General features: G+C 40.7%; 1 pseudogene; it reads right to left on the bottom strand.

The window, feature by feature from the left end:
* Positions 1–5,305: 5,305 nt before the first annotated feature.
* Positions 5,306–9,053, bottom strand: LOC130885055 (PHD finger protein 23-like; annotated as a pseudogene).
* Between the last annotated feature and the right edge of the window lie 1,690 nt (positions 9,054–10,743).

Here is a 10,743-nt window from a genome sequence, read left to right as displayed (position 1 = left end):
CAGACCCTCTCAGACAGTAATCAAGACATGTATCTTAGTTGGTCCTGCCAATTTCAGGAGAGTTTTCACAGTTTCTTATCTGAGGTTTCCAAGTAAGCCTCAGCATCATAGATACATTAAATGGCAGTTTAATGACAGTTTAATAAAACAATATAATATAACAGTTTAATAGAATAGTATAATAAGCAGGTAATAAAAGAGTTTAATCAGGGATTTATTTCACAATGAAAATTAGCAGGTAGAGTCTGAGTATATTGTTGCTTATTGCTACTTTCAAGATAAACATGGTCCTCCCACATTGACACAGACATTAATCTAATCCTCTTCTCTTGTGACGGCCAAGCTGCCAAATGTGTTTTGTTGATGAGGAGCACAGCATAGTTGGCATCTATGTGAGATTCAGGAGAACTCAAGATAAGCATATGCAGCTGAGAGATCTAGACAACCAGTGTTTCCTCAAGTGCCACCCATTTATAGACAAGTAATCTGCCATAGTCTTGGCATTGCTTTCACAGCAACATGATGTGTGAGTGACTCTAAGCAAAGAGGACCAACTTAAGTAAAGCAGAATCAAAGTTTATCCTGATCCAACATGTCTCTCTTGCTAAAATTATTCAACATCACAGGCAAGTAATGAAGAAATGTGTTCCAGTTAAGATTTGTTCCTTGTCTGTTATATATCAGTCTTATTTTTGTATTTTTCTATTTTTAAATTCTATTTTAGAAAATGTAAGTGTAAATATCCATCTTTTTTGTTGTCTACTTATGAAATACATTCTTCTTTACCATAGCTTTCATACTGTGTGTCTTTTTCACTTACTACAGGACTTCAGCTTCAAGCTGGAGGCTGAAAGTTCCATGTAGTCTCTGTATATAGGGACCATATTTCTATAATTAGTGAAGCTAATACTGTTCCTTGGAAAATTAAAAATTTTAGTAAATTTTCTTCTTCATAATCTTAATTGTTCCAACCTCATAAGACAAAGATGTTCTCCAGCTGTCTATCCTCCATTCAAGCTAATTTAGTAGCACAACAATATTTGAAATGGGACAATGTTATTTAAATTCTTTAGAGTGACAGAGTCTTAATCCTTTAATGACTAAACACAAGTTCTGTGATGCTGTTGATTATAAATACAGGGACTCTCTCCTAATGCAGGCCCATTAACCTTTTATGTGTATCAATGACCAAATTACCAGAAAAATAAAATTAAGAGATTTGGTTAATCGTTGACCCAGATTCTTTTATTATCCAAGTAGAATCAGGCTGCCAACTCTCATACCTTGAAATAACTGGAGTAACTACATAGAATCTCTCCAAATTTGGTGGTCTTTAACAGGAGAATAAATTTAATCCACTGTTTGAACTGGGTATGTGGTAAGATTCATCTATTAGCTAGCATGTTTCTATTTGCATTTTTCAGTGTGGAATATATGCTCATAGAACATTTAGAAAAGGTTTTTAGGATGCTAAGATCATTAGGTGTGTGCATATGCCAAACAAAGTGGAGACCCAAACTGTTAAACTAAACTTATGTTTGCATATTTCAAAGCCACCATAACCATGAAACATATCTGTGAGAGTCTGAAATAGGAGGATAGGTAACAACATGGTAGATGGTTTTGGTTGTGAGGACAGAGGACTGGTACCTGACATATACTTCTGTCTTTATTGGAAGAAAAGTGACAGGAACAGCTCTGTCTTAGTTGAGGTTTCCATTGCTGTAAAAAAAAAAAAAAATCCCGACTATGGCAATTCTTATAAAAACTTCTAATTGAGGTGACAGCTTGCAGTTCAGTTCAGAGGTTCAGTCCATTATCATCATGGCGGGAGTATGGTGGCATGCAGGCAGTCATGGTTCTGACTACACCTTTATGAGAATCCAACAGGAAGTGAACTGAGAAACTGACAAGTATCTTGAGCATATACGAGACCTCAAAGCCTGCCTCCAAAGTGGCACACCTCCTCCAACAAGACAATACCTACTCTAGCAAAGCCACATCTCCTAATAGTGTCATTCCCTTTCAGAGGCATGTTTTTTTTTTCAAACCACCACAAGCTCTTTGCTCTGTAGGAGGCAGCCACCAGACCACTGAGACACCTGAAGCAAGGTTCCTTACAGAACATATTAACTGTATTATGTTAGAATGATTTGTTGGAGGTTTGCTTTGAATCTTAAAGTACTTTCCATGTTCTTGAAAGTACTCCAACTCAATACATTGGCATTTGTAGCCTTCTATATCCCCATTGTTACTTCCTGGTGTCTATTGTTATTTAATAACATTCCAACTGGATATCAACACTAGTAAATTCCAATTAAGTTGTCACAATTTCTAGTGCAAATATTTTGTTTATTTATGTTTTGAAATTAAACATTTTACCAAAGAAGTTAGGTGTACATGGACTTCGTGTGCTCCATTTTTCCATTTCTTTCTTAAAGGAGAACAGGAGAAGTCCATTGTGCTCAGTTGTGTCCTTAAGTGTGTTATTATTGATGAGTTAACACCTGTTTACATGTTTTCAAACTAAAGCCTTCTATAATTCATTTAATGTCATTAAATAATTTTTGTTCATTGATATCTTGAGAAGAAGACAATATGCAATATTATAAGAGTTTTAATGTCACCCAAAAATTTGGCTTGCTATTGTTTTGTCAACAGTATATGGAACATCCAGTGGCATTATTTGTAGTGTATTGCCTCTCATTATACATAATCCATTATTTTTAAGAAGTATTTATTTATTTATTTTGTGTGTCTATGTATATGTTATACATTCTTGTTAAGGTTCAAGTGTACTCAGAGTACAAATTGCAGTAGCTGAAATTGTGGGTTGTTGGGATCAAATTTAGTTACAAGTGAGCCATGCTGATGTCTCCATTATTGGGAATTCTTAATACTTAGACTTATGTGACATACACATACAATAAATCTGTGCAATAGCATATTTATTCGTGATTGATTATGTCCATTGTGACAGAGAATTTTCATATTTAGGTTATATAGAAAACATTTGCTTCCCCTGTCATCTTGGATTAGATAAGGCCATTAAGTTGAGCTGAAAAGACAAGATTTCTGCCCTTTAATTTCTTTTGTCTTTCTTGTCCTTAAGGAATTTAATGTCTTAATTATCATTCAGAGAGTTCCCTCCAACTAGCTTCTATAGCTGATGTTGCTGAGTAAAACCCTTGAGCATTAATGTAACTGAGGCAGATGTTAAGCCTTTCTCTAAAAGAGGCCTCCCATTCTACTTCAGAACTATGGCCAAAGCATGTCTGTATAAATCATGGGGCTGTGGTGCTATCTTGGCATGTCTAAATCTTGTAGATCATATATGTCTCCATTCATGCAGGTCCAGCCTTTTCAGTGGAGCCAGTCTGCCCCCTGCTGTAGGTACCATAGACTGTTTCTGTTTAACTACAAGTAGGAAACTTTTTTTTTTTTGCCACTTCTCTGTCTCTTTTAAAATTTATTTATTTTATATCCCAGCTGCAGTTTTCTCTCCCTCCTCTGTTCCCTGTTTCTCACTTCCACCCTCCCTCTGTTCTTACCCCCAAATCCACTCTTCCTCCTTTTCTGTTCAGGAAAGGCATATTTCCTGTGGATGGCAACAAAACATGGCATATCAAGTTTCAGTTAAACTAAGCATGCCCTCATGTATTAAAGTTGAGCAATGCAACATAGTAAGAGGAAGAGGGTACCAGAAGCTCAAAAATGAGTCAAACACAGCCACATCTCCCACTGTTAGGAGCTTCAGAAAAGGTCAAAGATTCACAACTGTAACAGATGTACAAACTGCCTATGTCAGTACCATGTAAGCTCCCTTTTTGTCAGATCAATCTCTATGAGGCCTTCTGAGCCCAAATTAGTTGATTCTGTGGATTTACATGTGAGACTCTTGACCCCTCTGACTCCTACAATCTTTTCTCCCCCTCTTCTGTGAGATTCTCCAAGGTCTGCTTAATGTTTGGCTATGGGTCTGTATGTGTTTCCATCAATTTCTGGATGAAGTCTCTCTGATGACAACTGGGGTAGGCACCAATCTGATCAAAAGAGATGGCCCGTTCAGACTTCAAATTCATTATTGCTAGGAGTCTTAGGTACTGTCATCTTTGTAGCTTCCTGGGGGTCAGGTAAAAAACCTGTCACTTCATTTGTTTTTGTTTTGTTTTGTTTTGTTGAGACTGAGTTTCTCTGTAGCTTTGGAGCCTGTCCTGGAACTATCTCTTGTAGACCAGGCTGGCCTTGAACTCACAGAGATCCACCTGCCTCTGTCTGAGATTAAAGGTGTGTGCCACTACCACCTGCCTACTTCACTCTTAAGAGTGGTATTTTGCCTCCTCTTGCTACTTTTTACACCATTGTAGCAAAGGCAGGATCTGCGTATTGCTCCCTGGGGAAGACCTCTCCTTGAAAGTCCAAGATAAAATCTAGCCCCTCTTTCTGCATTGACTACACAGGGCTCCTCATATTAAATTCTCTACATAGGTTTATGGGTATTTTATATTGAACATTTTTAGAAGATGTATAAAAGTCTTGAACACAATAAAGAGGAAGTAAATAAAGGTAAACTTCATTAAAAGTATCAATAAGTTTGGTAATAACCTTTCATTTTTTTTTTTATTTCAGGAGCCAGTGGGGATACTGTGATGACTAAATTTGCACTCTCAATATCTATCACTCATAGAGAGTCAGCTTCCATCTTCTGCAGGAATAGTAAGAGTCTGCTACGTAGTAAACTTGAACTGTTACACACAGAGGAAAGGCAAATATATTTTCTGGAATCCCAAAAAGGCAAAAAGGTTCTTTTTTTTTTTTTTTTTTTCCAAAACACAAGAGCCCACTCTGCTTTATTTACAACACGCTGGCTGTCTGTATAAGCAGCCAGCCAATATTATTAAAAACGAGGCTAGTGATAATTGACACCTTTTGCTTTCCTCCCCCACTCCACCAGGTATGGTACTCCGCCTTTGAACAACCACCATGCTCAAACATGGGGAGTCCAAAATTAAAAATACAACTGGTGTGGAAGAAAGTGAGCGGGAGTGGGAGAGAGGAAACCATGAGGGAGTGCTGTATTTACACTACAGTTTATAGACAACTATCCCGTTACAGCCCAGTCTGAGCCCGGCCCTGAATTTGGAAAAGGGTAGCAGGTTCACCGGACAGATTTTGTCTATAAACCGAGCCTTCCCTGACCCAACTGTAATGGATCTAATTCAAGTTCATGGAGCAGGAAGGACAGAGAAGACACTCAAGTCTCCCTCGGGAATTCCGGCCTTGAAGAGGCTGAGACTCTGAGGCTCAGTTCCCAAGTAATGTCAAAGTTTCAGCCTCAAAGAGTGATGTCAGGGTTCCCCCGATTTGGGAAGACCCCCTAACTGCCGGGCCTCTGGCCGAAGTTCCTTGCATTTCTGGCAATAAAAGAAGTCAGAAACGTTGGTCTTTTTAATCTTAGCGCAGGAGAGGTGGATCCATGTCCCACACAGGCTGCACTCAATCATGGGCCGCCCAGCAAAGGGCTTTCTGCAGTAACATGTGATCAGATCCCACGAATCATCACCTGATTCCACCATGATGTCCTCATCCATGACCCGCATCTCGCCTTCACTGGAGCTGGCATCTCCATCTTGACTTGTTTTTGTGCTGCCCACCTCCTTGCCCTCACTGTCAGTAGGGGGAGCACCTTCAGGGTGCACTGTAACAGGGGCCCTGGGGGCTTCAGGGGGAGCTGGGAGCACAGGGACTGGGACTTCAACACCCACCACTGCTGTCATCTCTTCTTCATCCTCCTCCTCCTCCTCCTCTTCCTCCTCCTCTTCAGAGTCTGTATCACTGGGAGGTGCCCTAGGAGCGCCAGGAGGTGGGAGTCTATCCCCATGATCTGCCTTTTTCTTTTCTTTTTTTTTTTAATTGAAAAAAAAAATTTCCACCTCCTCCACGCCTCCCATTTCCCTCCCCCTCCTCCCGCCCCTCTCCCCCTCCCCCCACTCCTCTTCTCCTCCCTCTCCAGCCCCAAGAGCAGTCAGGGTTCCCTGCCCTGTGGAAAGTCCAAGGTCCTCCCCACTCCATCCAGGTCTAGGAAGGTGAACATCAAAACTGTCTAGGCTCCCACAAAGCCAGAACATGAAGTAGGATCAAAACCCCGTGCCATTGTCCTTGGCCTCTCATCAGCTCTCATTGTCCGCCATGTTCAGAGAGTCCGGTTTTATCCCATGCTTTTTCAGTCACAGTCCAGCTGGCCTTGGTGAGCTCCCAATAGATCAGACCCACTGTCTCAGTGGGTGGGTGCACCCCTCGTGGTCCTGCCTTCCTTGCTCATGTTCTTCCTCCTTCTGCTCCTCGTTAGGACCTTGGGAGCTCAGTCCGGTGCTCCAGTGTGGGCCTCTGTCTCTATCTCCATCCATCACTAGATGAAGGTTCTATGGTGATATGCAAGATATTCATCAGTATGGCTATAGGATAGGGTCATTTCAGGTTCCCTATCCTCAGCTGCCCAAGGAAATAACTGGGGACATTGCCCTGGCACCAGGTAGCCACTCCAGGTTCAAGTCTCTTGCCAACCCTTAGGTGGCTCCTTTAACTAAGATATGTGCTTCCCTGCTCACCTATCCAACCTTCCTTTATCTCCAATCATCCCGTTTCCCTAAGTTCCCCCCATCTTCTCCTTTACACTTTTCTCTCCCCATCTCCCCTTACCCCCATCCCACCCCACCCCCGGCTAGAAACCAATTATGAGTGAGTACATCCCATGATCTTCTTTTTGGGTCTGGGTTACCTCACTCAGGATAGTATTTTCTATTTCCATCAATTTGCATGCAAATTTCGAGAAGTCATTGTTTTTTACCACAGAGTAGTACTCTAATGTATATATATTCCACACTTTCTTCATCCATTCTTCCATTGAAGGACATCTAGGTTGCTTCCAGGTTCTGCCTATTACAAATAATGCTGCTATGAACATAGTTGAACAAATACTTTTGTCATATGATAGGGCATCTCTTGGGTATATTCCCAAGAGTGGTATTGCTGGGTCCAGGGGTAGGTTGATCCCAAATTTCCTGAGAAACCGCCACACTGATTTCGAAAGTGGTTGCACAAGTTTGCATTCCCACCAGCAATGGATGAGGGTACCCCTTTCTCCACAACCTCTCCAGCAAAGGCTATCCTTGGTGTTTTTGATTTTAGCCATTCTGACAGGTGTAAGATGGAATCTCAAAGTTGTTTTGATTTGCATTTCTCTGATCACTAAGGAGGTTGAGCATGACCTTAAGTGTCTTTTGGCCATTTGAACTTCTTCTGTTGAGAATTCTCTGTTCAGTTCAGTGCCCCATTTTTTAATTGGGTTATTTAGCATTTTAACATTTAATTTCTTGAGTTCTTTATATATTTTGGAGATCAGACCTTTGTCTGTTGTGGGGTTGGTGAAGATCTTCTCCCAGTCAGTAGGCTGCCTTTTTGTCTTAGTGACAGTGTCCTTTGCTTTACAGAAGCTTCTTAGTTTCAGGAGGTCCCATTTATTCAATGTTGCCCTTAATGTCTGTGCTGTTGGGGTTATACATAGGAAGCGATCTCCTATGCCCATGTGTTGTAGGGTACTTCCCATTTTCTCTTCTATCAGGTTCAGTGTGTTCAGATTGATATTGAGGTCTTTGATCCATTTGGACTTGATTTTTGTGCATGGTGATAGATATGGGTCTATTTTCATTCTTCTACAGGTTGACATCCAGTTGTGCCAGCACCATTTGTTGAAGATGCTTTCTTTCTTCCATTGTATACTTTTAGCTCCTTTATCGAAAATGAGGTGTTCATAGGTTTGTGGGTTAAAATCCGGGTCTTCTATATGATTCCATTGGTCAACTTCTCTTTTTTTATGCAAGTACCACGCTGTTTTCATTACTGTAGCTCTGTAGTAGAGTTTGAAGTCAGGGATGGTAATGCCTCCAGAGGTTCCTTTATTGTATAAGATTGTTTTGGCTACCCTGGGTTTTTTGTTTTTCCATATAAAGTTGATTATTGTCCTCTCAAGATCTGTGAAGAATTTTGATGGGACCTTGATGGGGATTGCATTGAATCTATAAATTGCCTTTGGTAGAATTGCCATTTTTACTATGTTGATCCTCCCAATCCAAGAGCAGAGGAGATTCCTCCATGTTCTGGTATCCTCTTCAATTTCTTTCTTCAATGACTTAAAGTTCTTGTCAAATAGATCTTTCACTTCCTTGGTTAGAGTTACCCCAAGATATTTTATGCTGTTTGTGGCTATCGTGAAAGGTGATGATTCTCTTATTTCCCTCTCTGCTTTCATATCCTTTGTGTATAAGAGGGCGACTGATTTTTTGGAGTTGATCTTGTATCCTGCCACATTGCTAAAAGTGTTTATCAGCTGTAGGAGTTCTTTGGTGGAGTTTTTGGGGTCACTTATGTACACTATCATATCATCTGCAAATAATGCAAGTTTAACTTCTTCCTTTCCAATTCGAATCTCCTTGATCCCCTTATGTTGCCTTATTGCTATTGCTAAAACTTCAAGGACTAATTTGAAGAGGTATGGAGAGAGTGGACAGCCTTGGCGTGTTCCTGCCTTTTTCAACTTCCGAGTCTTGCTCTTCTTGATTTGAGACCGTTTTTCCCCATCCCCAGGAGCTGGTCGAGGCCTCCAAAGCATCCCAAAGCCAGCCCCACCCCCTGGTCCCAACTTTCTGTTCTTTGGGTCTTTCTTTCGACGCTGAGAAAGGTCCTCCTGGGAAAGTGGCACTGGGGTGAGAGCAGCAGGGGACCGGGAGGTATGCTTCAGGGATGTGGGAGACAGTGGAGATGCCACTTTGGGCCCATCCATATCAAACAGAGTCCTTGAGCTTCATCTTCTCCAGCAGAGTGGCGCTGTCAGGGGCCTCTTTGCTAGGAGGGATGTAACCCGCATAAGCCAAGACAAAACTGCAGAATTTGTTGAAATCCTCAATTGTTCTCCGTCGTTTCTCTGGTGACTGAGTCTCTGGCTTAAGAATCAGAGGTGGATCTTTGGGACTGGGCTCCGCCATGGCTTCCAGCATCGCTCCCTCCCCTCCACCCAGTCCCGCGACCCCCTCCTCTAAGCCGAGATTCCCGGTGCTGCCTTGGGTGCTCCGTGTTCCTACTGCCAAGCTCACCTAAGTGTCCGCCTTGGCGCGGTTGAGACTCCAGTCCGCTACCGCCACCTCCCTCTACCACTGCCTTCCGGGCACCTTGAAAACAGTAGAGTACAGATGAGTATATGGGTGTTCATTACATTCTTCAGTTGTAGAGTTTCCTCCCACAGCAGAAAACTCTCTGCTTGGGGGATAAAGGTGCCACATGTGTTCATTCTCTGGAAAGCATCATAACCAATTTTCTAAGATGTTATTAAAAACAAAACAAAAATGAAAACCTCCAAAAATATACTAATAAAAACACACAGATGAACAGCTAGAATAATTTATAGTTGAGAATTTAGAATGGATGGGTAGGTGTGCTGTTATTTACCTCAAGGATCACCTGTCTGCTCTGTCATTTTAGCTATAAGTAACAGGAGAAGTAAGAGCATTCTTCCAAAATAAAAAAAGAAATGGGAGCACTGAAAGGTGGTAAGACATCTGTAAGAGATGACAGTACATTTTTCTCAAGAGCTCATGGAATATACTACAGAATACAAACTGTGTTAGTCACAAAACAGAGAGTCATAAAACAATTTAACAAGCTTGCAGCACTCAAATAATCTTCTGTTCATGTAAATGTGTTAGGGAGGGATCTTGTGAACATGTGTGTTCACATATGTGAGTGAAGGTGCAAATGTGAATATCACAGGTCGAACTTAAGAGCTGATTCTCAGAATCACTTCACTTGCTTTCTTTTGTCTTCTATTTTGAGACAGGGACTCCCACTTGCTTGCAACTTTCTGAGTAAGCAAGACTGATTGGCTAATGAAGCACCTTATATACCTTTCTTTTTCTGTATCTCCAAGGACTGGAATTAAAATCATTTGCTACTGTGCTTGCAATATTTTTACATATGTTCTTGGCTTCAAACTCATGTCTTTATATTGTACAACATCCAGTTTATTACCTGAACTACTCAAATTTTCTTCTATGGAAAAATGGTGAGTAATTATAAATCAAAACAGAATAAGACCTGATAAACCAATAAAAATAACATAAAAATGAACATATTTGTTATTAAGTTGGGCTGAAGAAGAAATCAAAAGTGGAGCTATAATATATTTTAAATCGAATGAATATTTAAAAAATTAAAATTTTGAGGATGTGGCTAAAGCAAAGGGCTGTTACACAGCTTATATTAGCACAGTGCAAAGTTCTTACATGAGATTCAGATTTGGAGACCCTCCTTCTATAACAAAAGATATTTTTCCTGGTGAATACTGAGAAATTTTTGTTGCAAGAACTCCCAACACCTGAAAGGCCAATATAAGGGGAAAAGTTTATTGACAGAAAAATCCAGTTATAGTGGTTCACTCAGAGAACAAGACAAGATGGTCTAAAATTTTATCAAGTTTTCACAAGATGAATCTGCATCCCTTACAGCACAAGACGACCGGTCTGAATGTGATGAATCCTAAAGCTACTGCTGCTGATTTCTATAGCAGTGACTATGATGTAAGCCCTATACAACAATTAACAACCTGAATACATTGGTGACACTGGTAACTACTAATGTTAGAGCAATATTCTCCCTTGAGGTTAATATTATCCACACATGAGAATATAAATT

This window comes from Chionomys nivalis, chromosome 1 (genome assembly GCF_950005125.1).
Source record: "Chionomys nivalis chromosome 1, mChiNiv1.1, whole genome shotgun sequence".
NCBI lineage: Eukaryota > Metazoa > Chordata > Mammalia > Rodentia > Cricetidae > Chionomys > Chionomys nivalis.
Note: the sequence above shows the minus strand (reverse complement) of the source record. Positions and strands in the feature narration are given on the sequence as shown.